This window comes from Cydia splendana, chromosome 11, assembly GCF_910591565.1.
Source record: "Cydia splendana chromosome 11, ilCydSple1.2, whole genome shotgun sequence".
NCBI classification, from domain to species: Eukaryota; Metazoa; Arthropoda; class Insecta; order Lepidoptera; family Tortricidae; genus Cydia; species Cydia splendana.
The window spans coordinates 17,074,278-17,099,037 of record NC_085970.1 but is presented as its reverse complement, the minus strand read 5'-3'; the positions used below and the strand labels follow the sequence as shown (position 1 = coordinate 17,099,037).

Here is a 24,760-nt window from a genome sequence, read left to right as displayed (position 1 = left end):
TTGTTACTTCTACGGAGAGTGAACAGATTCATTTTAAATCTTCTTTCAATGAAGTAAGGTTTATTTAAGCTTGGCGTTACTTGAAAATATTTGACAGATTGATAAAAATGGTTGCGTTTCGTTAAATAAAAGTATATAGGATGATATCGTCGTATTCTGAACTCGTTTAAATCTCCAAACTATGTAACTAAATAAAAAGTCAAATTACTATATTTCTTAACTACTTATTTTAGGCATTTTTACAGTCGATTTAGAATTTAAAAGTAGGTATATATTAAATAAATAATGAATGACACTACTGATATTTTGAATAGTATCGAAACGCACTTATGTCAACTATGACTTCTGGCTACCCACCTTATAGTTTAATGCAATGAGATGTTATAACTCCTTAGTGAAAAATCCTCACGGTTTGTGTGAATTTGAGCGTTATGTCAATGCTAATAAAGATGTTGACGACGGCAAGGCTTTTGTTAATATATAATACATTGATTTACGGAAATGAATAATATAATGTCTTTTAATTATATATTTCTATATCCCGTTTAATTTTTACCCAATATTAAATCTTTTTCAGTAATAATATGCGTATATAATTACTGTAATAGTCTGTACCATATACGTGATGGTTTACTGTGGGCCCAAAATCGACGATCTCCTTTAATCCCGTGACACCTTTTTATTTATTCAAACGACATTTTATTATCTCCCTTTCACACAACGACTACTAAGCTGTCAATAATATTTTTAAAGACATTCGGCACAAACTTTTGCAAATCGATCTGTAAGAGTGGGTACTTAAAGATACAGCCTCACAAGTCTCTCATATAGGAAAAAGGGTAAATAATATCGACAAGAGTGTCGGATATATCTATCTTCAGCACAAATAGCTGTCCGTTTGTGTATCCAGCAAACGTTGGCCTTTCACAGCGAGAGCTTTGTTATTTACTTAGGTACTATCCCATTTCTAATATTTGTGTCTGACGCAATAGGCTACTTTCCTACTTAGTCAAATCAGATTCTTTTTTAGATATGTCAAAACGATTTGCTAATATGGAATTTATATGGAAACGTGTATAGTTCGCAGACGTTTCTGCTTGTTAAAAAATAAAATTAGTATGGGTAGCATATCGTAACTGGAGAATTTCCAATGTATTAACTTGGAACTCCGGTAGCCGTTTAAAGGGGCCCACTGATTAACAGTCCGCCGGACGGTATCGGCCTGTCAGTTAGAACAAAATTTTGACAGTTCCGAACAACTGACAGGCGGATACCGTCCGGCGGACTGTTAATCAGTGGGTCCCTTAAGAAGTGTAACACTCTTACGGTAGATGTCGCTAGGGTCCCCTTGACCCATAATACGGTGGAAAGGTTTGCTGGCTATGGATGAGGTCTTGGTGGCTCAGATGGCAGAGCATTGGAGTATCGTGAGTTCAAGTCTCACCCAAGACAGTAATTTTTCCACTTTTAAATTCATTCTAAGCTTAACGTGTATAGTGACGTCACGGTCAACTCACCTAATTGCCTACTTGCCTTTAGGTACTACTATTTAAAATATTTAAATCGGATTGCTTAAATAGAAATAGTGTTTGCATGCACGGTGTGAAATAATTTATTTTAAGTAGAGGAAACTGGAGGAATATCCCTATCATTTCCTAAGAAGGAAATCCAATCACAGTGATGTTTTAGTCACCTCAACAAGTTTTCGCTAACGATTAAAATAATACTTATAAATATTTATTCGTTCTTACAAAAAATATATCCATTTATTAGGGCGAGCGAAGCGAGCCCTATCACTATTCGACGAACTATGCATTCTTGTGGTACACTTTACGGAAAAACTACTGCACTGTTAGGTTTGAAATTTGACATAGTAATGTAAATTCATGTCTAGATGTGTTATCAAACATAAAAATATAATTTTATAAACCTAAAAAAATAAAATAAAGTAATAACACTTTGTATTACTACTAGCGCCATCTGTTGGCAAAATAATGAATTATCTACTTCTCTAACAGATGGCGTTACTAGTAAAAAAATAAATAAATAAATATTGGACATATAAATTGACTAAGCCCCAAAGTAATCTCAAGGAGGCTTGTGTTGTGCGTACTCAGACAACGATACCTATGTGGTGTTTTCAATTTCAATAATGTCGATGGCGCTTACGCCATTAACAACGATGAATACAAAAGTGGGTTAAAATTTTGGATGCAGACCCACCTCGCTTCACTTCGTTTGACTCCCAATTTAGCAATTAAGTTTCTGTGAATACCTACTAGAACAATCAATCTTGCTGTATACCTATTCACTGCGGAGGTCAATTTTGGTTTTGTGACGCTGATGAACTGATCAATCATGTTGTGTTGGCAAACTTAAATCAGGGTATTTTCAGTTCGAGAAACAGTTTTGGCGCCATTAATTTATTAAGTAACACGATTTTGGGGTGGAGGGGGGTCGAACATATCTTATTTTTTCTTACATGGGGGAGGGAGGGGGTTTTCATAGTTCTTACGGAAGATCACAAAGATGCGACTTTTTATTTAATTTATATGAAATTATGACGTTTAAAATACATAATAATAATACTTCCACACTATGCTATCAAACACGGTGCAGAGTTAGCTTAAACGAGCTCAAGAACCTTTGTACAGGTACATATATCACATTCAAAAAAATTTTTTTTGTAAAATAAGCACTAATACAAACCAAACGTGTAGGTACTCAATTTTTCCTTTAGATTTTTACGTAATATATGGTAATATAGGGGAATGGGAGAAGGAGGGGGTCAGCCTATTCTTATTATTTCTTACATAGTGGAGGGAGGGGGTCAAAAACTGGCAAAAATTGTCTTACGTAATTAATGAATGGCGCCTTTAGTGTTACTATTGCTTGGAACTGCTAAAATTATAAATAAAGATAAGCATATTAATACAAACTTCAGTGACTTAGGGCCGACACACGACTGCAACTTGTATGGGAACTACACGCCGACTGCACGCCAATTGCAACGACGGCGTGCAGTTCAACAAAATGACCCAGAACCCTGGCAGTTCCTAGTGGAACTCAGGTTTGGTGCAACTAAGGCACATTATGTTTTGGTCATCCGACTCATCTTGATGAGCACTTAGGAGAGTTAGTTCCCAAGATAGAGGTGTTGCTGAACCGTGGCAGTACCTAGTGGAGCTCGGGTTTGGTGCAACATAGACACACGCTGTTGGTCATCCGACTCGTTTTGATGAGCAATTGGGAGAGCAGTACCCAGGATAAAGCGGATGTGGTGTGTAGCATAGGCGCACGCTGTTTTGGTAATCTGACTCGTCTTGATGAGCATTTGGGAAAGCAGTAACCAAAATAGAGCGGATCTGAACCCTGGCAGGGTACTGCCATTGTTCCATTAGGTATAATGGAACTCAGGTTTGATGCAACATAGACACACATTGTTTTGGACATCCGACTCGTCACGATGAGCACTTGGGAGAGCAGTACCCAAGATAGAGCTGATGCTGAACCCTGGCAGTACGTAGTGGAACTCAGGTTTGTTGCAACATAGGCTCACGCTGTTTTGGTCATCCGACTCGTCTTGATGAGCACTTAGGTGTAGTACCCAAGATAAAGCTGATGCTGAACCCTGGCAGTACCTAGTGGAACTCAGGTTTGGTGCAACATAGGCACACGCTGTTTTGGTCATCTGACACGTCTTAACGAGCAGTTACAAGAGCAGGACCCAAGATAGAGCTAATGCTGAACCTTGGCTGTACCTAGTGGAACTGTGTGTGTGTGTGTGTTTATAAATGTGCGGAGCAGTGTGATTACCGCCAGTAGGTGTCCAGACGGGATAGATTTTCGCTGAATTGAGTGGTGTGGACGCAAAAATAAATTCAAGGACATTGGCTCGCTGACCCAACATTATGTAGGAAAGCCAGTTGGCATCCTTACAAAAAGTACTGGGCGACCGTGTAGGATCTACTAAGCGCTTATGAAATTGTATATTACGTGTGGATGATATTGGCAATTTGATTTTGTCGTCTGGAGACGTTTTTAATGGACAAAGTAAAAGCTGCAACAAACAAGCGTACTTGACAGCAACCGGGGTCCGGTTAGTATTTGTCTTTCTTGCTCTCACTTATAATTGCGTTCTTAAAGGCCGTAACACACTATCGCACCGTACCGCGACCTTGGTGCGGTGCGATAGTGTGTTACGGCCTTAACTGACTTATTACATACCCACCCACTCGATCGAACATGAAATAAACCTCGGATTGGATCAAAGTCGCGGTCCGGTACATACGTTTAGGTAGAAAAACTCCGCGAGCCCTTACAAAGCTCTGCTTTTTGCTAGTAATAAATATAGCTTGGAAAATAAACCGCACAAACTCTACCTTAAAAATCGCAGCAATATTACAAAATGGCGGAGCATTTGTATTGTAAATAATCATATATTTTAGCTGTATTTGTGTGAGCACTTTCAGCTCACAAAAATGACAAACTCACTTTTAAGATATTACGAGTATATTGCACAATATACCATGACTAGAGCAAGCAAGGAAACGAGAGAAAATTGATGTAATCGCCGAGGGAACAAATTTTGCTGCCGGAAAAGTATCTTCAATCACTTTTCTCGACTCGCTTATGTTAAGTCATCTGCATAGCCAAAAAAAGCTTTGCTGTCATAATGCGCAGTTCCTTTTTAGGAATATATCATGTGCTTATAGTCCCTACTAAGCGTGGAAAGTGTAAATATTTAAGGCAAATATGGGGACTCAATAGCGCACGAGATGTACATAACTTTGATCTCGTGTAATACACACAACTTTTCACCGGAGCAGTGAGAACATACCTATTAGACAACTTGAAAATGTAATCCTTCTTCGTCACTTAATATTAACCTATGCACTCATGTTTTCTTAAGATTATACTAACAATTAAGTTTAATTACCGCAATCAAACACAAAACAAAACGTAATAAATTGTAGTAAAATAATATGGAAATAACGAACATCAAGTGACACATACAATCGACAACTTTTTTTTGTAAAAAAAAACTTTGTAATTTACGGTCCGAATTGCCGATACGGAATTTTCAACTATAGTAGAGATTCTTAAAAGCAGAATAAATTATTTATCGTGATAATCTGTGTATTTTTTTGAGTTAATTATTTTAATTGTACAATAAAATACGTAAAATATAGTGTTTTTATCAAATCTTAAACTTTATTTTTACTAATTAATTATTAAGAATTCATACTCGTACGTGGTTTCGAACGATGTGTTCTGACGTTTTTCGAGGGTCTATTATAATAAACCGTCAATATACCGTTGAATGTCGTTTTAACTTTTTTGTCTGTTTCTTTTTGCTAACGAGGTGAAAGGGACAGAGATAATAGAACCCAAGTATTTCGAACTTGTATTAGACCCCGCATGTTGAAATGACATTTGAATATAAAGGTCGCTTGAATATCATTTTGTCTCACTCAACGAGCAAAATCGCATTTTGCTCACTGTTTTTAAGAAGCAAAGTGCCCTTGTTCGAGCTGCTGAGGTGAAAAAAAAATTGGCTTTATATCCAATTAATTTTGACTCGAGCGACATCATATAGGTGTGGCCAATAACGCGTAAAACATTTACTACTACTACGTTTCAGGGCCGATTCTTATGCGTCTCACTCTTAAAGCTACCGCATTAAAGTTCATATTCCTATAAACTTTAACCATTTTAAGCATGATCGTAGCCCCAAATCCACGAAAATATTAGCTTACAAAATGACGTATCTCAGATGAAAGTCGTTATCACTTAGGTCCTTTACTAAGTTATAGTTCCACTGCAAAACTTGTGTATTCACTGACCTGAAACTCACAAGTACTTCCACTTAAAGGTATAGTGGATCTTCTTGCGCATGCCACGCAAAATTCCACCTTGTATCAATGCCACGAAGATTCTTTAAGTGAAAGAAATACTGTACGTTTTTATACTGTTATTTTCACGTTAGATGGAAAAGGTTTCAGAATGGATGGCCCTTACGTGTGAATATCATGTGCTATTTGTAACCCCCTGACTGTTAACTCTGTGAAAAAATGTGAACCGGTGTAGGACGGATAATGGACCCCTGAAACTAATGGCTGTAGGTAGATCGGGTGACAATTTATGTATTATACTCTAGCGACCCGCCCGGCTTCACACGGATTACACAAAACCTAACATTTTATACACCTAAACCTTTCTCAAGAATCACTCTATTGATAGGTGAAAACCGCATGAAAATCTGTTCAGTAGTTTTTGAGTATATCGCGATTATACATACAGACAGACGCGTCTGGGGACTTTGTTTTATAAGGTGTAGTGAAGATTTTCGCTAGTAGGACAGAGTTGGTCACAATTTTTAAAAACTGCATCCCAGGCAGATTTTTGTGTACTGTTTAGTGTTACAGGTGTAGAGCATAATTGTTTTCCATCGTATTATCTCGGAAACGTTCGTATTTGTCATGCTAGTTCAGTCAATGTCAATACTTTTTGTACCGAGACTGACTCTAGCTGCCGTATTCGAACTTCAAGATATTCACAAGAGACGACACGTACTAGATCCATTCTAGATACGTTATAGTTTAGATATCAACTAGTTCTCTTTTGCAGCGCAATTCGGGCAACCAATGTCACTTTTACGTTAGATAAAGTAAGATATCTATTAGATGTGAATTGGATCTCTGAGTCATATCCTGTGGAAATCGTTCAAGAGTATCTCCAGAATCGCGCAAATGTCAAATTTGACAGGTTAGATCTTAAACAAATCGCTATCGTATTTTGGTGATGTCTAAAAGATATCTAATAGATGTCTATTTCAAAATCCGAATCGGGCCCAAAGAGCACGACATGTTAGTAAGTTTCCGTGAAAATACGATGGAAAAGAATTATGCACCCACTACATCCGTAAGTTGATAAGAAGCCCCACCGGTTTGACACCGACTAACGTGAGTGTAACGTACTTTCTATACAGGGTGATTCATGAGACGTGAGCAGGACTAAGACTACACAATTAGTAAATATTAATGAATCGTTCACTACAATATTTAAGTAAAACAACCACGTTTTTTTAAACTTTTTGGTAACGACTAATTTATTTATCTACAATAATGGAGACCCTACAACATTTAATGAACAAAGATAAAACCTTTTTAACCGTTATGACAGCACTTTTAATATGAAGAAAATAAAATGTCACACTTAGCGAGATACGATTTTTCAAAAGTAACCAGACTCTAATGATAGTGATGACATTCAATTTGGCACTTGTAATGGATAAAACGAAGAGGGTGGCCATAAATGTCGTAAATAAATTAAAACTTTTGTTTTTAAACAGTATAAAATAAATTAAAGTTCATTTCACAAATACTGGTACGAAACAGTTGCTTATAACTAACTGTATGCGTAGGCTTGATCCTGCTCACGTCTCATGAATCATCCTGTATACAGTATGTAACTGAACGAAAAGCAATTACTCAAACCCGTTAATGTTAAGGTCATACTGAGCAACTTTTACTATGGGACCAACCCCGAAAATGCGGAAAAGAAATTGGATGGTTCATACATTTTGCTGGTCTGATGTTAAAATTGCCTATGGGAGAGTCAATTTTTTTTTCGCGATTTCGGGGTTGGTCCCATAGTAAAAGTTGCTTAGTATGACCTAAACATTAACGGGTTTGAGTAATTGCTTTTCGTTCAGTTACATACTGTATATGTGACACGCTCTTATAGCTCTACAGATAAGATCGAGTCAGATATATTACTTTTGCGGCCTTCGAAGAGTAACATATTATTGATGATCAAACGAACTTACCAAGTGAAGTTCGATCACAATTATGTGAGCAACTTCATTCGACGCGATTTATGGTTTACATATTGTATAGCTGGTCAAGCAAATCTTGTCAGTAAAAAAAGGCGCGAAATTCAAATTTTCTATGGGACGATATCCCTTCGCGCCTACATTTTTCAAATTTGCCGCCTTTTTCTACTGACAAGATCTGCTTGACCAAGTATAGTTACGCCCCCACGCATCAGCCTTGCACGATTTTTTAAAGTTTTTTTTTTTTTTTTTTTTTTTATATATATAATATACTGGCAACACTAAAAACTTGTTCCCACTCCCATCCCCGCTACGGCGTCATGGTAGCTCCGTTAACCGCCATTTTCAATCATTTTGTTTACAGCATAAATATTGAGAATTTATTTCATCATTTTTACTTATTTAAGTCGGGTAGGGTGACGTCAGTCAACAATATTTTTAAATATTGAGGGTGGGTTGTGATAAATCGCGTCGAATGAAGTTGCTCACATAATTGTGATCGAACTTCACTTGGTAAGTTCGTTTGATCATCAATTATATTTCGCAACTTCATTCTTTGCGATTTATGGTTTACATATTGTAGGATGTTCAGAGCACAAACTGTGAAATAATTCTCAAACACAGAGGAGATAAAATAAATAAAGTTACGAGATATAAAAATATCTCTTTAAAGGTAAGTATAGGTTATATAATCAAAACAAGATAACATTTATAATTTGTTATTTATTTATTTTTAATCATGTTCTTACATACATAATATAATTTTTTTTTTACAGGTTCTTCGAGAGAATTACCCGAGCAAACTGATTGCAATCATCTACAATTGCTTTATTATAAAACTTGGCAAAAACGCAAGAAGAATCACTCCAACCTGCAGTTTTGCGTATAACGTCTTAGGCTAACACCCAATCTGTTGGCTGTAGAAGTGGCCGAATGCCTAGTACTATGGGCAGTGAATATTTTTGTGTCTACACCGCTTTTGTGAAGTGTGTCTTTAATCCAGTGACTCAATGTTTGTGATGATACTTTTGAGTGTGGTTTTTTATAGCTAATAAATAAAGTGTTGTTTTCTGAACTGCGAAGTGAAGTAGTTTTATTTATGTACGTTTGTAAACATCTAGCTGGACAAATTTCTGGTTTTTCATTAAAAAATGGAAGTCTTAACACCGGTTGTAAAGTATTTGGTCGAGACGTCTTTATTATATCAGGTATTTTAATAATTATTTCAAAAGCATAACTCATATCAATATTTTGCATTTGAATAAACGAAAAAGTTTGTACACGGTGTGCGGTAGCTAAAGCCAACAGAGTGAGTGTCTTTTTAGAGAGTGTTTCTAGATTTAGACCTTCATTAGGCCATTTTTGAGCTAGAAAGTTTAACACCATGCTTGGATCCCATGTCAAATTATATTTTGGTGCCGTAGGTCTCAATCTAAAAACACCCTTCATAAAACGCTTGATTTTTTCGTCATCAAGGGTTTTTCCTAGTAACAATGACAAAGCAGATCTATAATTATTAAGAGTGCCATACTTGGCACCTGAATCGAATATCTCAGCAAGAAAATTAATTACAACATCTACCGACGTATTTTCATAATCATATCCATTGTTTTTGCAAAAGGTAAGCCATGACTGTATACAACCATTATATTGTTTGTAAGTGCTATCGCTTAAAGAAGACAACATTATTTCTACAGACCTAGGGGTCAATGATCTCTTCAATAGTGCTTTCCTGATAATTTGGCGGCAACTAGTGACAGAGTCTTGTGAAGACTGTGGGTTGTTCTGAAAGGAGATTGCAACAAATAAATATTCGGATCAAAATGTATGGACTCTGAAACGGTTAATTGTTTAAATAATGGGAACCAAGGTTGTGTTGGCCAATTTGGAACAACTACAATGCCCTCTGCTCGGTCGTGTATAATTTTTTGAAGCATTTTTAAAATCAAAGCGAATGGAGGAAAAGCATAAAAATATAGTTTTCTCCAAGATATTGTAAAAGCGTCTATCTTCCAAGCGTCGGGATCATTTTTCCATGTGACATATTTGTGACATTTTGCATTACATCTACTGGCAAATAAATCTACTTCCGGTTCACCAAATAACTGTTTTATTTGATCATAAGCATAATTTCCTAATTCCCATTCGGTATCGCTAAATCTTTTACGGGATAATTCATCAGCTTGAATGTTTTCCTTCGTGTTTATGTATGAAGCAAAAACCATAATTTTACGATTTTCACACCACTGCCATAATTCTCTTGCAATTAAGTTTAAATGTTCGAATTGCACACTACCCATTCTATTTATACATGAAATGGCCGTGGTGTTGTCAATACGTAAGAGGATTTCGCAATCATACATATCATGAGCGAAAACCTTTAAGCCAAAATATGCTGCTTTCAATTCTAGCTCATTTATGTGACATAATCTTTCAGACTGCTTCCAATACCCGTGAGCTTCATTACCATTGTTGTAAGCCCCCCATCCTGTAGTAGAAGCGTCAGAATAAATTTCAGTTACAAATTGATTAAATCTAAAAGGGTTGAAATTACGATCTACGTGTCGTGCCCACCATAATAAATCAGAATGTAAGGTTTTTGGGATTGATATAACTGCATTGTAACTAGGGTTATTAAGTAAACATAAATATTTATGTCGTTCAAGTAATTTGGTGTACAACCAGGAAAATTGCAATGCAGGGCAAGCTGACGTAAGAAGACCAATAAGTTTTGCAAAGTCTCGTAATTTACACTTACTAACGTTCAGAAATGAATTGATATTTTCTCTAATTTTATTTATTTTTGATGAGGGTAATTTTAATTGCATATTTTCTGAATCGAATATAAATCCTAGAAATTTGCAACTGGTGTTAGGGATCAAGCTACTTTTTTCATAGTTAATTAGAAAACCAAGCTTCGTTAATGTAGATATTGTTAAATTTACGTTCTGTCTGCATTCATCGTATGTTTTTCCTATACAGAGGGTATCATCTAAATAACAACAAGAGAGGTACTTCTCGCGTCTGAGGTATTCATATACTGGTTTTAGAATTTTTGTAAACACATACGGCGAGGACGATAACCCAAAACATAAACAATTAAATTCGTATAAAACATCATCTAACATGAATCGAAGATACTTTCTATGTGGTTTGTAAATGGGGATAAGATAATATGCATCTTTTAAATCAATCGTAGACATGTAACAATTATTCGTAATTAGTTTTGACGCTGTACGATAATCCTCCATTTTAAAATGGGTCGTTTTTACAAATTCATTTAGACGTTTTAAATTTAAAATAAATCTCTTACTACCGTCAGCTTTAGGTATTAAAAATACGCTAGATAGGAATTCGTCAGGGTGGTGTTCGCATATTGAAATTGCGTTTATTAGTAATAGTTTTTTAATAGCCATATTGTAATCAAATCTTTCATGCTCTGATTTTGAATAAACTACAGGAGGATCTTGACAAATTGGATGAGATAAAAATGGTATCTTATAACCCTGTGTCCACGATAAAATAACAGGGTCATCAGTGATGTCAGACCAGGATTCAGTGAAGTGCTGCAAGCGGCCGGCGTATTTTACCTCATGGTCTATTGTCTCCGCTGGTATCTCCGAGGAGGTGTGCGCGAGCGTTCGCGCTGGCGCTCCCGGGCCCGGTAGCGGGTGTTGTACCTGTTGGAGGGCACCGGCGCGGGCCGCGCTGCTGCACGAGGCCGCCCCGCATCCGACTTGCTGTTGTAGTTCGTCATCTTCCGATACGGGGTGTTGTAGTTTAAATTTCCTTTATTTTGTTGATACCTATTTTTCTTTATGAAATTTGCTTTATTAAATGGATTATATGACTTCTGTGTATTTTTTTATGTATCTCCTGATTTTTGTACAGTCTGCGCAGCTTTCAGTTTCTCAGATACGTTCTCGCCAAATAAAAATTTGTCCCTTTCGGTATTAATTAAAGTATCCTTCAAATCAGTGTTTATAGCGGAAATCACAAAGTTTCTTCTCATTTTCGTCTCGGTAAAATGAGAGTCGCATAGAATACGACATGCGTCGCTAATAGGTTTTAGTATGGCAGGCGACGAAGACTTCTGTTTTATTAAAATATCCGTAGCCTGTGAGAGTGCCGACAACGCTAACGCTATCTGTTTTTGTCTAAGAATTAAAGAGGTGTCTCTTTTTATCAAGGCATCAGGCAACGCCGCTTTTGCTTCGGCGTTTAAAATAGGAGGGACTAACAAAGTGCAATTGTCAGGTATTAGGTATTCTTCAGCTAACTTGTCTTTAACTTCTTTTTGTAATCCCTTGTTTAATACTTCCTGCCATCTACAAGCTACGTCCTTGTGAACACCTTTTCCCAACTGCGTATCCAATTTTGGAGCCTCGCCCAGTAAATTGAGGATATCCTCGTCCAATTCTATGTCCTCGAGCGAGGACGGTGCGGGCTCCGCGGTCTGCGCGGGCTGTGCGGGTTCGGTAGGTACGTACTGATCTGGTGCAGACGACGGACCAGGTTGAGGAGATGTCGGACGTATAGGATCTCGGCTGCGTTGCGCTGCAGCTGTTTCCTCCTGGTGCGATGTCCTCGGTGCTGGTGAAGCAGACCTTTGACCCGTCGAGGCTCGACGTGAAGCACGTGGTTCAATATCCGCCGAAACGGACTCGTTTTCGCCTGTATCGAACAAAAACGTTCTTTAAAACGTGTATTTAGCTAAAAGCTTGTGTTTTGTAACAGAGATAACCCAGGATAGTTTCTCGCATTACATTAAAGCTTTTTACAAAGGCCATATATATGGTTTTTTAAATTACGACAGAGACTACCCAGGATAGTAGCTCGCATCGTTTTTTATAGCGTGACAGTAACAGCCCAAATTTAGCAGTACGCATCACTTTTTTAGTACCATGTGTTCTTTATAGACTTACCGCTGCTATCACTTTCCGACGAGTCGACCATTCTTATGCGGCGGCGTGACTTCTGCCAAAGTCTGCGCTCCAATTTTCTTATTTTCTTTCGAATATAGTCGTCGTCCTCGTCATTGCTTCTGCGTTTCCTCTTCATAGTTATTGATGAAGTGTTGCGTGACGTGCGAAGGCTTGAGCACGGAACCGTTGAATGATTGAATGGCGGTTAACGGAGCTACCATGACGCCGTAGCGGGGATGGGAGTGGGAACAAGTTTTTAGTGTTGCCAGTATATATAAAAAAAAAAAAAAAAAAAAAAAAAAAAACTAAAAAATCGTGCAAGGCTGATGCGTGGGGGCGTAACTACAATATGTAAACCATAAATCGCAAAGAATGAAGTTGCGAAATATAATTGCAGGTGACTGTACCTAGAGTGTATTTGCAAGTACGTCATCAATAAAGTTTGTAAGCCTTAATTAAGCTTGTCAATCTTGTCATAAATCGTTAGCCATATCACTGACTTTCAATAAAGAGGTCAAATCTGCCAATATTTGACAGCCAATTTCTGACTGTTTGCCGTTTGAAATTGAGCGATATTTAAACTAGATTTCATTACTAGCTTTGTTGTGCCGACGAACTTGGTCTTGTTTGTCAAAATGATAGGCTGTCAAATGCGTTTGACAGGTTATCATGTTTGAAGGACGAACGACCAATAAAGTTCAAGGCGAAGTGGCTGTAATACTCTTTTTAATACGTCGGTAAACCGCTGATGGTAAACGGTCACCGTAGCCTATGGACGCCTGCATTTGCCGTTGATGACCCTTTAAAAACTTGTACACTCCTTTTTTGAAAAACCCCATACTGTAAGCCCCTCAAGAAAACCAAAGATTTAAACTTATAATTTTTTACCTTCAAATTTAAATACGGCTGAGGAATAAGGGAGCCGATTCCTCAGCCGTATTTAAAATTTAAATTCATTCAAATTTTAAAATTAGTTATGGTTGGATATTGATGTAAATCTGGGAGCCTAGCCAAGATGCTAATCGTTTGCGCTACGAAAACGAAACGCTTTCTGCCTCTCTATCACTCTTACATATTAGTACGATAGAGAACTGTTATTCGTGCACGCAAAATGTACCTAAAACTTTCACAATTTGTAAAATCTACAAACTGTAATAAAATATGTTTATAGAAAGATATTTAATTCTTTCTTAAAATAATTTAATTTGTTCTTAAAGTAACTTAATCTGCTCTTAAAGTAATTAAATTTTAGATTAAAGTAATTAAATTTTAGATTAAAGTAATTTAATTTTAGATTAAAGTAATTTAATTTGTTCTTAAAGTAATTTAATTAGTTCTTAAAGTATTTAAATTTAAATAAATAAATAAATAAATACTTGGGGACAATCTTACACAAATCGACCTAGCCCCAAACTAAGCAAAGCTTGTACTATGGGTGCTAGACGACGATATACATACGTATATAGATAAATACATACTTATATACATAGAAAACAGCCATGACTCAGGAACAAATATCTGTGTTCATCACACAAATAAATGCCCTTACCGGGATTCGAACCCGGGACCATCGGCTTCATAGGCAGGGTCACTACCCACTAGGCCAGACCGGTCGTCATCATAGGCAGGGTCACTACCCACTAGGCCAGACCGGAATTTGTTCTTAAATAATTTAATTTGTTCTTAAAGTAATTTAATTTGTTCTTAAAGTACTTGTAAAATCAGAATACCGGAGACGGATTCTGATTTTTAATAATTTGTTACTGATGTTAAGCATCTCACGCATCGATAAATGCCGCAGATCGTCGTATCAAAACAAGATTCAAAACTACATCAAAACAACACCATCAGCCTGCTCATTGTAAGGTTGTTGTTTTTCTCGACGACTCATTCTGTAGCGCTACGGCGTAGCGCGTAGCGCAATACTACCCATCGTAGCAAAACCTCGTAGCTCTTTGCCTTGGCATCGTAAACGTGTGACCTGCGGGTTATGTATGTCTATTACTATAGATAGGTAGTAATTTCTTTCATTAGGCCTAGCACATGATTGGGGCGCGACAGTATCTCGCGGCGAGATAGACTACCCGTTTTTTTAACTATGTTAAATTGTTAATTAATGAGGGACATCAAAACGATGTCCGTCGCCGCATAATTATACGCATTGATTTCCCAGAATTGCTTTAATCAACCTACAGTTAAACGATCAAAAAGTTTTAAATGCCAATTTATTCCACAATGTTTCCCCTTCTTCAAATCTCGGTCGCTTGGCTCGCCTAAACGAATCTCGTGAAACTTTAAAAATTGGGTTGGCACTTCGACTTGTGTTATTCAATTCCGTGACTCGGCATTTTCACGAGAAGAGAACCAAACAACTTTTTTCTAAAATAGGTAAATTTAATGTTTTTTTTTACTCATAATCACGAGATCCTACTAGAAGAAAAAAAACCGTCCCAAATTTTGTTTTTCCTATCCGTAACCATTTTTCAAACACTTTGTACGGCGGTTACAAAATGAAGAGTAAGTAAGATTAGTGAACATTTTGGGACATTTTTTCTCCTACCTTTTTTCTCCTAGATCTAGAGCTCGTTATTCTGAGTAGGAAAAATATTAAATTTATCTACCTTACAAAGAAAGTTGATTGGATCTCTTCTCGCGAAAATGCCTGACTACCGTTCATAATCTAACAAAGGGGAGGTAAAGCCAGGAAATTAAAGGAAACTAAAGATATGGCGCTCAAAAATTATGACGGACGATATAGCCATCGCGTGGGTTTTTACCTTTTATCACAATTACCTACTCTGAAAATATACTTCTGTTTAAAATTTTGCTCGTCAAATCAAATCAAATCAAAATATACTTTATTCATGTAGGCCTAGCAACAAGCTCTTATGAATCGTAATTAATCTTAATCTAATTATCAGAGCAATTTATTGATGTTAATATTATTCCATAATAAAATTGGATTATTATACATATCAAATTTAACACTAAGAATTTCACAAAAGGATCGTCAAACATTAAAAAGATTGTATAAAAAAATACTAGTCTAGAATTTATAGAATAAAATCTAAATGTCAAAAAAAAAGCATAAGTAACAAAAGAAGTAAATAGTATTATATACATCGGAATATCCATTTCCTCATCAATAATCAAATATACCTAATAAATAAATAATCATTTCGAATAACAATTAATCCCACGTTGTATTATCATTCATGTAGTCTTGTGTGGTATAAGCTTTAGAAATAAGTTTACGCTTTACATCATTCTTAAAGTTATTAATAGATAATTCAGTAATATGGTTTGGAAGTTTATTATAAAATCTTACACAATTACCCATGAATGATTTTTTAATTTTATGGAGCCGAGTGAAGGGCACTGCGAGCTTATGTTTATTTCTAGTATTAATATTATGAATTTCACAAATTTTCCTAAAATTTACAATATGTTTATGTACATACAGAATATTCTCATACATGTATTGACAGTGCACTGTCATTATGTCAATTTCCTTAAATTTATCTCTAAGTGAGTCTCTATGGTTCATTTTGTATATTGCTCGAATAGCCCTCTTCTGCAGAACAAAAATGGTATTTATCTCTGAAGCACCGCCCCACAGTAAAATACCATATGCCATAATGCTATGGAAGTAACTAAAATATACTAATCGAGCTGTTTTCACATCAGTTAACTGACGGATTTTGCTCACTGCAAAAGCTGCAGAGCTCAGTCTAATCGAAAGAGTAGCAATATGGGGACCCCACTGGAGTTTAGAATCTAAAGTTATACCAAGAAAAACTGTACTATCAACTAAATCCAATTCCTCATCCTTCACAATGACACTTGTTTGCACATGCCTTAATGGTTTGGTTGGAGTCTGCCCTTGCAAATATAGTTTAGTTTTCGTGTGATTTTTTTCATGGAATTTTCCTTTGATAAAACGTGTGAAAATTCAATATTAAAACTACAATTTTTCATAAACAGTGTTATTTAGGTACTTAAATTTTGTTAAAACATGATAAAATTACGACAATTACCAGCTTAAAATTCAATCAGCTACACCAGACATGAGTCAGATCAAGACTCCACTCTCATAAAAGTCTGATTTCTGCCTCTTTTAGGGCTTTCCAGTACATTAAACTTAGTTTCGAAGTCGTAAAGCCGGATTAGAATGGCGTAGGCACAGTAATGTCGAAATATCTTAAAATACCTGCGACTTAACCCACATTTCTGTCATGCTTAGCTGAAGTATTAGTGAGTCAAATACTTTTTAGAAAAAAATCACTTCTGTGGATGTTATTAACTTAACTCGGGTACTCGGATAAACTCGGATATATGACGTAAAGCCTGACCAGGAATATATCATACGCCATGTTGCGGAATTTCACTGGAACAATTTTTTTCATTTTAGTACCTATACCAAAAATAATAGATAGTATAGAGGGGTCCTGTCATTGTAAATTTTGTAGTCACTGTGAATTTACTGCCATCTATCGACACACGACTAAAACTCAAAATGAAAACGTATAAAGTTATCAAAAAATGTATATATATGGATAAATGATTTTATTATTTTTATATCATTTTGATCCATGTTCATTCACTGATATCTATGTGTTAAAATTGTTAAATATGAAACGGTGTCGTCACGCCATCTAGCCGAGGATAGGCTAAAGGTGTGTGCGGAATCTATTCGAGAATGACTTTTACTTGAATTCCGAGGCACGTTTTTTCCTTAGACTTTATTCGTCTTATACGAAGTTACATATGTCTTTGCCTATACTGACCTGTCACCTATACATGAGAATAACAGCACCCTCTTGACAATGCTCATAATACATACATTACTAGTCAGGCTTTATTATCTACATTTCTTATCTAATCTAATCTATCCAATACCTCTAAACGAGCCATTCTTCTTTATTTATATATTTCGGGGATCTCGGAAACGGCTCTGACGATTTCGATGAATTTTGCTGTATGGGGGTTTTCGGGGGCGATAAATCGATCTTGCTAGGTCTTGTCTCTGAAAAAACGAGCATTTTGGAGTTTTTATATCGACGCTGGAAAGGAGAAATTGGGTAAGCGACACGCAGCTAACTTTACGGGAGAGCCAAAAAACTGCAAAACTTTCTAAAAAAAATCATTAAAATTCCTAATGATGACGTATTTCCTAAATAAGACATTTTATAAGATTATAGTGATGTATTCTACATTATCCTATTATTATTTTACCTTCAAATGAGTTATTTAAGAATTTAGTGTCGCTTAAGCAAAATGATCGTAAAAATAAATTTAGGTAAATTTATCTTACCGACATATTTCACAAGAAATTAGTCAGGTAAGAAACTCCAAGGTAAATTTGTTGTCAGAATTGATCGAGTAAAAACTATCTTATTGCAAAGTATGCTTATTTTATAGTCAAGCAAAAAAGTATATACGTAAAATTTTCCAAAAAACAAATCTTGATAAATTATCTAACACTTTTTAAGGAGCAATTTCAAACTCGATAAGCTGCTTATGCGACACATTCAACCTATGATACATCTACATTCTATGAGTTTTATAGTTATCAACCACAAGGTTGATTGTCATACCTACGCATATAAAAAAACACCCTTTAAAGAATTTGTATAGCTTTATTTCAAATAAGAAGTTATGTAACGAGTCTTAAGATAACAAGTGTACCATTTCTATTTGAGACCAAAATTGCTTAAAAGGGTCAACTTAATTATGAAGTACCAGTAAGAATGGGAAATTTATATTTGAAACCAAAATAGGAAAAAATATTATCTCGTGTTTTCATACCTGAGATTAATATATTTTTTTCCGTTACTTGGCATTTTCTGATATTATGAAAAATAACAACAAAAAGAAAGTACTTAAGTTAAAATATTACTAGGTAGCTTCCAACAAATTTCAGGTAAAATGGAATAAACGACAAAAATTTTATATCTGAAATTAGGTAAATAATGATAAACGCCAATAATTCACATTTGACAGTTAAGTTAATTTATCCATATGATATAGAAAGCTATTATTCGGTCAGGTAAAAATAGTTAACCGACAGTGAAAGGTTAGTTGTCATAAGGCAAAATTATACAAGCTAAGGTTAAGCTGAACTGGCACATAAGTAAAAAACTCTAAGGTTCATTACATCGAATAACTTTTCATCTGATCTCCACTTTTCAAAAAATTGTTGAAAACTAAGTCGTTTAGTAACATAAATGTACCAGTGATTCTCCAAATCACCGACTGGATAAGCGACACTAAAGTCGTCAGATGGGTACGAAACCTAGTCCATTCGATGCAGAAAAATCTGGCGATTCCAACGATGTATATAACTCAATATCTCTGAAAATGTCGCTTATCCAATTTCTCCTTTCCAGCGTCGATATGTTCTGCGAGCAAAGCTCGGTTCGGTCTCCCAGATATTTGAGTTTTAGGCGTTAAAATTAGCGATAGCGATTTGCGATGTCTACAGGAAAGATGCGACCAAGTGAAGCATACTATAAAATGTGTATAACCCTTGTAAGTATTTGGAACTTATACAGGGTGTGGCCTGTAATATGAGCAAAAAATTCAACTGTAGGCTGTACTCCTCATACTGACCAACATTTGTTCAGCGACTTTTAAAAATAATTTGTGGTTTGATTTTTAATACACTTTAAAGTTTATTCTAAGACGCAATGTGTTGCGAATTTTGTTATGTTTAAGGCGTGACAAGCAACGTCAATCACAATGATATGGCGTGGCGATGGCGTCCATTGAAGATAATATTTATTTTGTATGAAAATAGGGAGTCTAAATACTTCATAATTTTTAAAAGTTGTTGAACAAAAGTGTCACGGTTTGAGCAGTACAATCTATGTTTTAATTCTTTGCTCGTGTTACAGGCCACACCCGGTATGTATTTGCACGTGTCCTTACTGACCCAATTTCTTTACACGTCAGATGGTGCGGGTTGTTTGTAAAGGACAAATACGAGACTTCACAAAGTGAAATAAATGGTTTATTTTACAAAGTTCACTCCTTTTAATTGTGTTTGAAATCATGTAAGTAACATACATTTTAACTACTTCCTGTAATTTGCTTTTCAATTGAAATTTGGAGTAGGTAAATACTTTTACGACCGAAGGGAGTGTGTTTAATCGACACGAGTTGCGTATTACATACCTATTCGCACGTGTAACGTACAACGTTTTACAATACAATTTTCGACGTAGTTACGTAATGTACTTATTATAGCACGGGGTGACATAAAGGAACACCATATGTAATGCAAAATATGTTATTATTTTTCAGTAACCAATATATTTATATATACCTACTCGTATTTTATAGAATATAATAATGTATGTGTCTTCTTTACGCTGATGACCGGCCCCTATTTCACCACGGTGACAAGTGCGACAATTGTCGACATCACTGTTACTGACGTCACAGGCCTCCATCGACTACGGTAACCGCTTATCATCTTACGGGCGGTGTGCTTGTTTGCCACCAACATTTTAATTAAAAAAAAAACATTATATCGCCAATAACTAAGCAATTATTTTGCGAAGCTAATGACAATTGTCACAAGAAACACGACAATTGTCACGAAATTCCGACACAGAACTCATTTGCTGTCAAGAATTACCGAATTTCTTTTAAGTCTTGTGACAATTGTCATCATCATCATCATAAACTTCGCAAGAGAAATACCTGTTTTTTGCCAATATAATAAAGTTTTTTAAAATAATACAATGATGGTGGCAAACAGGAATACGGCCCGCCCGATAGTAAGCGGTAACTGTAGCCCATGGATGCCTGTGACGTCAGCAATAGTGATATTTGTCGAATTGTCGCACCTGTCACCGTGGTGAAATAGGGGCAAGTATTGCTTGTGTCATGAATGGGTCTTTTGAAAGGAAAGGAATGAAAATAAATGTAAGCAAGACCAAAGTAATGGTATTTGAAAAGGAAGAAAATATGACAAACTGTGAAATTTCGATTGGTCAAGAAAGAGTGGAACAAGTGAAAGAGTTTGTGTATCTGGGAACCTTGTTCACTAGGGACGGTAAGAATGATAAAGACATTGAAAGGAGAGTGAATCCTGGAAATCGTGTGAATGGGGCACTTAACGCTTTTATGAGCAGCCAGAAGGTGTTGCAAAAAGCACGGTTGGCTGTTCATAGAGGGGTGTTGGTGCCTACACTTATGTATGGTAGCGAAAGTTGGGTAAGGCAGAAGAGGTACTCGTATCAGAGCCAAGTGAATGCAGTGGAAATGAGAGCGTTGAGAAGTGTGTGTGGTGTGAGATTGCAAGATAGAATTAGGAACAGTGTGATAAGGGAAAAGTGTGGACTGAATGTAGATGTAGTGACAAAAATTGAGAAAGGTATGTTGTAATGGTTTGGATACGTGGCTAACGGCTAACAAAGAGAGTGTATAAGGGAGAAGTGGAAGTGGGAGCTGGAACGGGTAGACCTCGGCGGACTTTCTCTGATCAGATCGGGAAAATCCTGAAGAAAGGCCAGGTCAAGAGCACCCTAAACCGGCGAGCGTGTATGAGGAATGTTATGAAAGTGAAGGAAGCGAAAGAGGTATGTCAAGATCGTAGCAAGTGGAAATCCGTGGTCTCTGCCTAGCCCTGCGGGAAATAGGCGTGATTATATGTATGTATGTATGTAATAATGTACGATTGGTACAGGTTGTGATTGCGGCAATTTCATTGTTTGGTATGTCGTCTCTATAGTAATAATAACTCAGTGCTCTAGAAATGTGTGTACCTACCCATCCTAAGTTTCCACGTGTTTTGATTGCTGTATCAATTGTTTCATACATAATACCAATACGAAGTTGTACGCTTATTTGATTAGAATTAATTAATTTCGAGTCGGCTTTCCCTGAACATCAAAGGGGATATTTAAACAGGTAATATGATAAATTTAATTAATAGAATCAAACGTTACTATGCGGAAATCCATATTAAATATAATAATATTGTTATGCTAATCCGCGAAATAATAACTTCCTAGTCAATCAGTGCTAATCCGTTATACTTATTTATATTATATTTTGCATGCAATTGATGTTCCCGTCGCGAAAATAAAAACGCAAATAAATATAACAAACCATCACTAATATTACAAAATTTGACATGTGTTTCGCCTCTCTCCGAGGCACCATTAGGAAATGCTGTACCTGTACCATGAGTCACTGGTACGGTACCATAGGTACGGGGCTATTCATAAATTACGTCATTTCAAATGGGGGGGGGGGGGGGGGGGGGCGTCTGGACATCGGATGATGGTAGCATGACGTAGGAGGAAACGGGGTCATTCGAAGCATGATTTTTGGATGATTTTAGGGGGGGGGGTCCAAAAATCGTCAAAACTAGATGACGTAATTTATGAACAGCCCCTCCCTACGCTAACGTCTACGTAATTTACTTACTATACATCTCGCTCGCACTATTATGCGAGTATGACCGAGATCACCGAGATGCATCTTACTTTCTCGATAGCGTGTATGTCAGTGCCAAACTGGTAGTAGCGACACTGGAGATGTTGTGGATGTGTGGTGGTCTGGCGGGTCTTTAGGGTTCCGTACCCAAAGGGTAAAAACGGGACCCTATTACCAAAACTCCGCTGTCCGTCTGTCCGTCACCAGCCTGTAACTCGAGAACCGTTGTAATTTTCACAGATGATGTATTTCTGTTGCCGCTACAACAACAAATACTAAAAACAAAATAAAATAAATATTTAAGTGGGGCTCCCATACAACAAACGTGATTATTTTGTCGTTCTTTGCGTAATGGTACGGAACCCTTCGTGCGCGAGTCCGACTCGTACTTGGCCGGTTTTTTACTAAACTATAAATCGTTTAGTGCGTAAAATATCTTTAAATTTTGTTCTTCTCTCTTTTTTGAAAGACCTATTATAATAATGTAAATGTGAACTGCTGCTCAGCACATGCTTTACGTGGTTATCATACCTACTGAAAAAAAATCACACCTACTGGATGTGAATTGATACGTCGCTCCGGTGCACGAGAGTGACAGCGCTATGCCCGTATATAACAATGTCCCACTCGCACACATATGAAGCCCGCCTTAAATTAGTGCTCTTCAGTTGGAGATCTAGGCTCTCCGAAACATGCCACGCAACACGCAAGCGATCAAAATACGTGGGTTAATCCGTAAAATTAGTTTAAGACCTACTTTAATGCCTGCTATTCCTAATTTATTTTTAGAATACTTAACTATTACCTATTAATTTGTTTTAGAATACTCTAACTATCACTCTAATCTCTCACTATAATTTATTTTAATTGAATCTGCATTAGGCTTTGCGCGTGGGCTTGATTAATCCTTACAGGATTATCTTCAGACATTTAGCAAAAAAATGTATTTCATTTTCGGAAGTCAGCCTGGCTTACTGTCAGTCTCGGTTGAGATAGTACAGTCGCCATCAGATATATCGGAGCGGCCAAGGTGTTCACAATATCTGAACACGCGCTCTAACGCCCTGACAATAGAGGCGTGTTCCGATATTTGTGAGCACCTTGGCCGCTCCGATATATCTGATGGCGACTGTACCTAAGCATTTTCCCGACTGCCTTCATCTTGTTACTTCATTTTATTGAATGACGTAAGCGTGTTTATTTCGGGCGTCCCTTGAACTTTTAATTCTTGGAGGCTAACGGCCCGATTCGCACAATGTTTACAAGAAATCACAGCGGTACAAGGCCCCAACGTTGTCTGTTCACTTTGACGGCGCAGCAACTAGTATCATTTCTCTCTCCTCGCTCTTTTAAAAATGCCATTTGTCAAAAAAGGACAACCATACTGTTGACAAGATGAACTTCAATATATTCGTTAAACATAAACATAATTGAAATGCTAATGGATAATGAATATATTAGAATATAATATAGAATAGAATAGAATATAATAATTTTTACTTATAATAAAATACACATGCACAAAGGTGTCCGGTAAGCCCCAAACTAGGCTGTATCTTGGGGCTTACAAAAGAGTAGGTAACAGTAACTAAACCTAGTTAAAATAATATAATAATTCAATTATTGCGGAACACATATTTTAGTAGGTATTTATGTATTTTAATTAAATATCTGAACTTTCCCTTTGTTCCCTGCCGGAGCGTGACGATAAAATTGTGATCTGGTAACCACAATAAAGAATAAAAGCGTGTTTGTTCATTTTAGGTATCGTTAAACCTTTGAAGTAAAATTAAAACTGCAAGAAATTTCGATAGTTTATCGATATGACTTTATCGACATGGCTACAGCAAGGTGGCCCACATTGTTCGCACCTTCGTTCCCACATTGGTTCCACATTGTTAATCGTACACTAATCAAAAGTGGTTACTGTTACAGCTCGCTTAGACGTAATCTTTAAGTAGGTATATTATATCTATGCAGCGGTACGATACCGATTTGTCAGTGTCAAAAGTGACGTTTTTTTGGTTGTTGAAATGTCACTGACTTCCGGTTCGAACGCCATCTTGATAGTCACGCCTCGTGATTAATTCCTTTGTATTTTCCTCATTAATATTGTTTAAAGTGTAATATCGATAGCTTATTATACAGTAAACTAATGTGGTAGTGTGCAGTGAATTGAGAATTAATCTTGAAACGCGTTTAACCACCATTTTGGAGTCAACGGCCGCTAGTCCACGTGCCACTTGTAGCTATCGTTTTACAAGATCTAATAAAATCACCGTACATTGTCTTGTACTAACCGTACAATTTTATTTGCATTTATAGCTCCTAATACCTTGTCACTAGCATGGTCTAATAAAACATGGTCTTCTCTTCCCTGAGTGACACAGGCCTACGTCACAATAACATTGCCACTTTATTTCAACATAACATGTTACATGGGTACATTATATCTATGGTTAATAAGTTAAAATATTTCTTTATAATTTTAAAATTTTCATTTATATGTATTTTATCTTAAATTTTACAATAACACGTCATTTTTAAT

General features: G+C 36.4%; 2 protein-coding genes and 1 long non-coding RNA gene across 3 annotated transcripts in view; 2 read left to right on the top strand and 1 right to left on the bottom strand.

The window, feature by feature from the left end:
- LOC134794914 (uncharacterized) overlaps positions 1 to 24,760 on the top strand; it is a 443,559-nt gene that overhangs the window by 31,887 nt on the left and 386,912 nt on the right. The window lies entirely within an intron of this gene.
- The window catches only part of LOC134795223 (neuropeptides capa receptor-like), a 71,249-nt gene that overhangs the window by 22,860 nt on the left and 23,629 nt on the right, over positions 1 to 24,760 (top strand). The window lies entirely within an intron of this gene.
- On the bottom strand, positions 9,341 to 12,352 carry LOC134794831 (uncharacterized). The gene is made up of 2 exons (XR_010144728.1): positions 11,428 to 12,352; positions 9,341 to 9,622 (listed from the first exon to the last, which is right to left on the bottom strand). It is a non-coding gene; the product is annotated as an uncharacterized LOC134794831 (long non-coding RNA).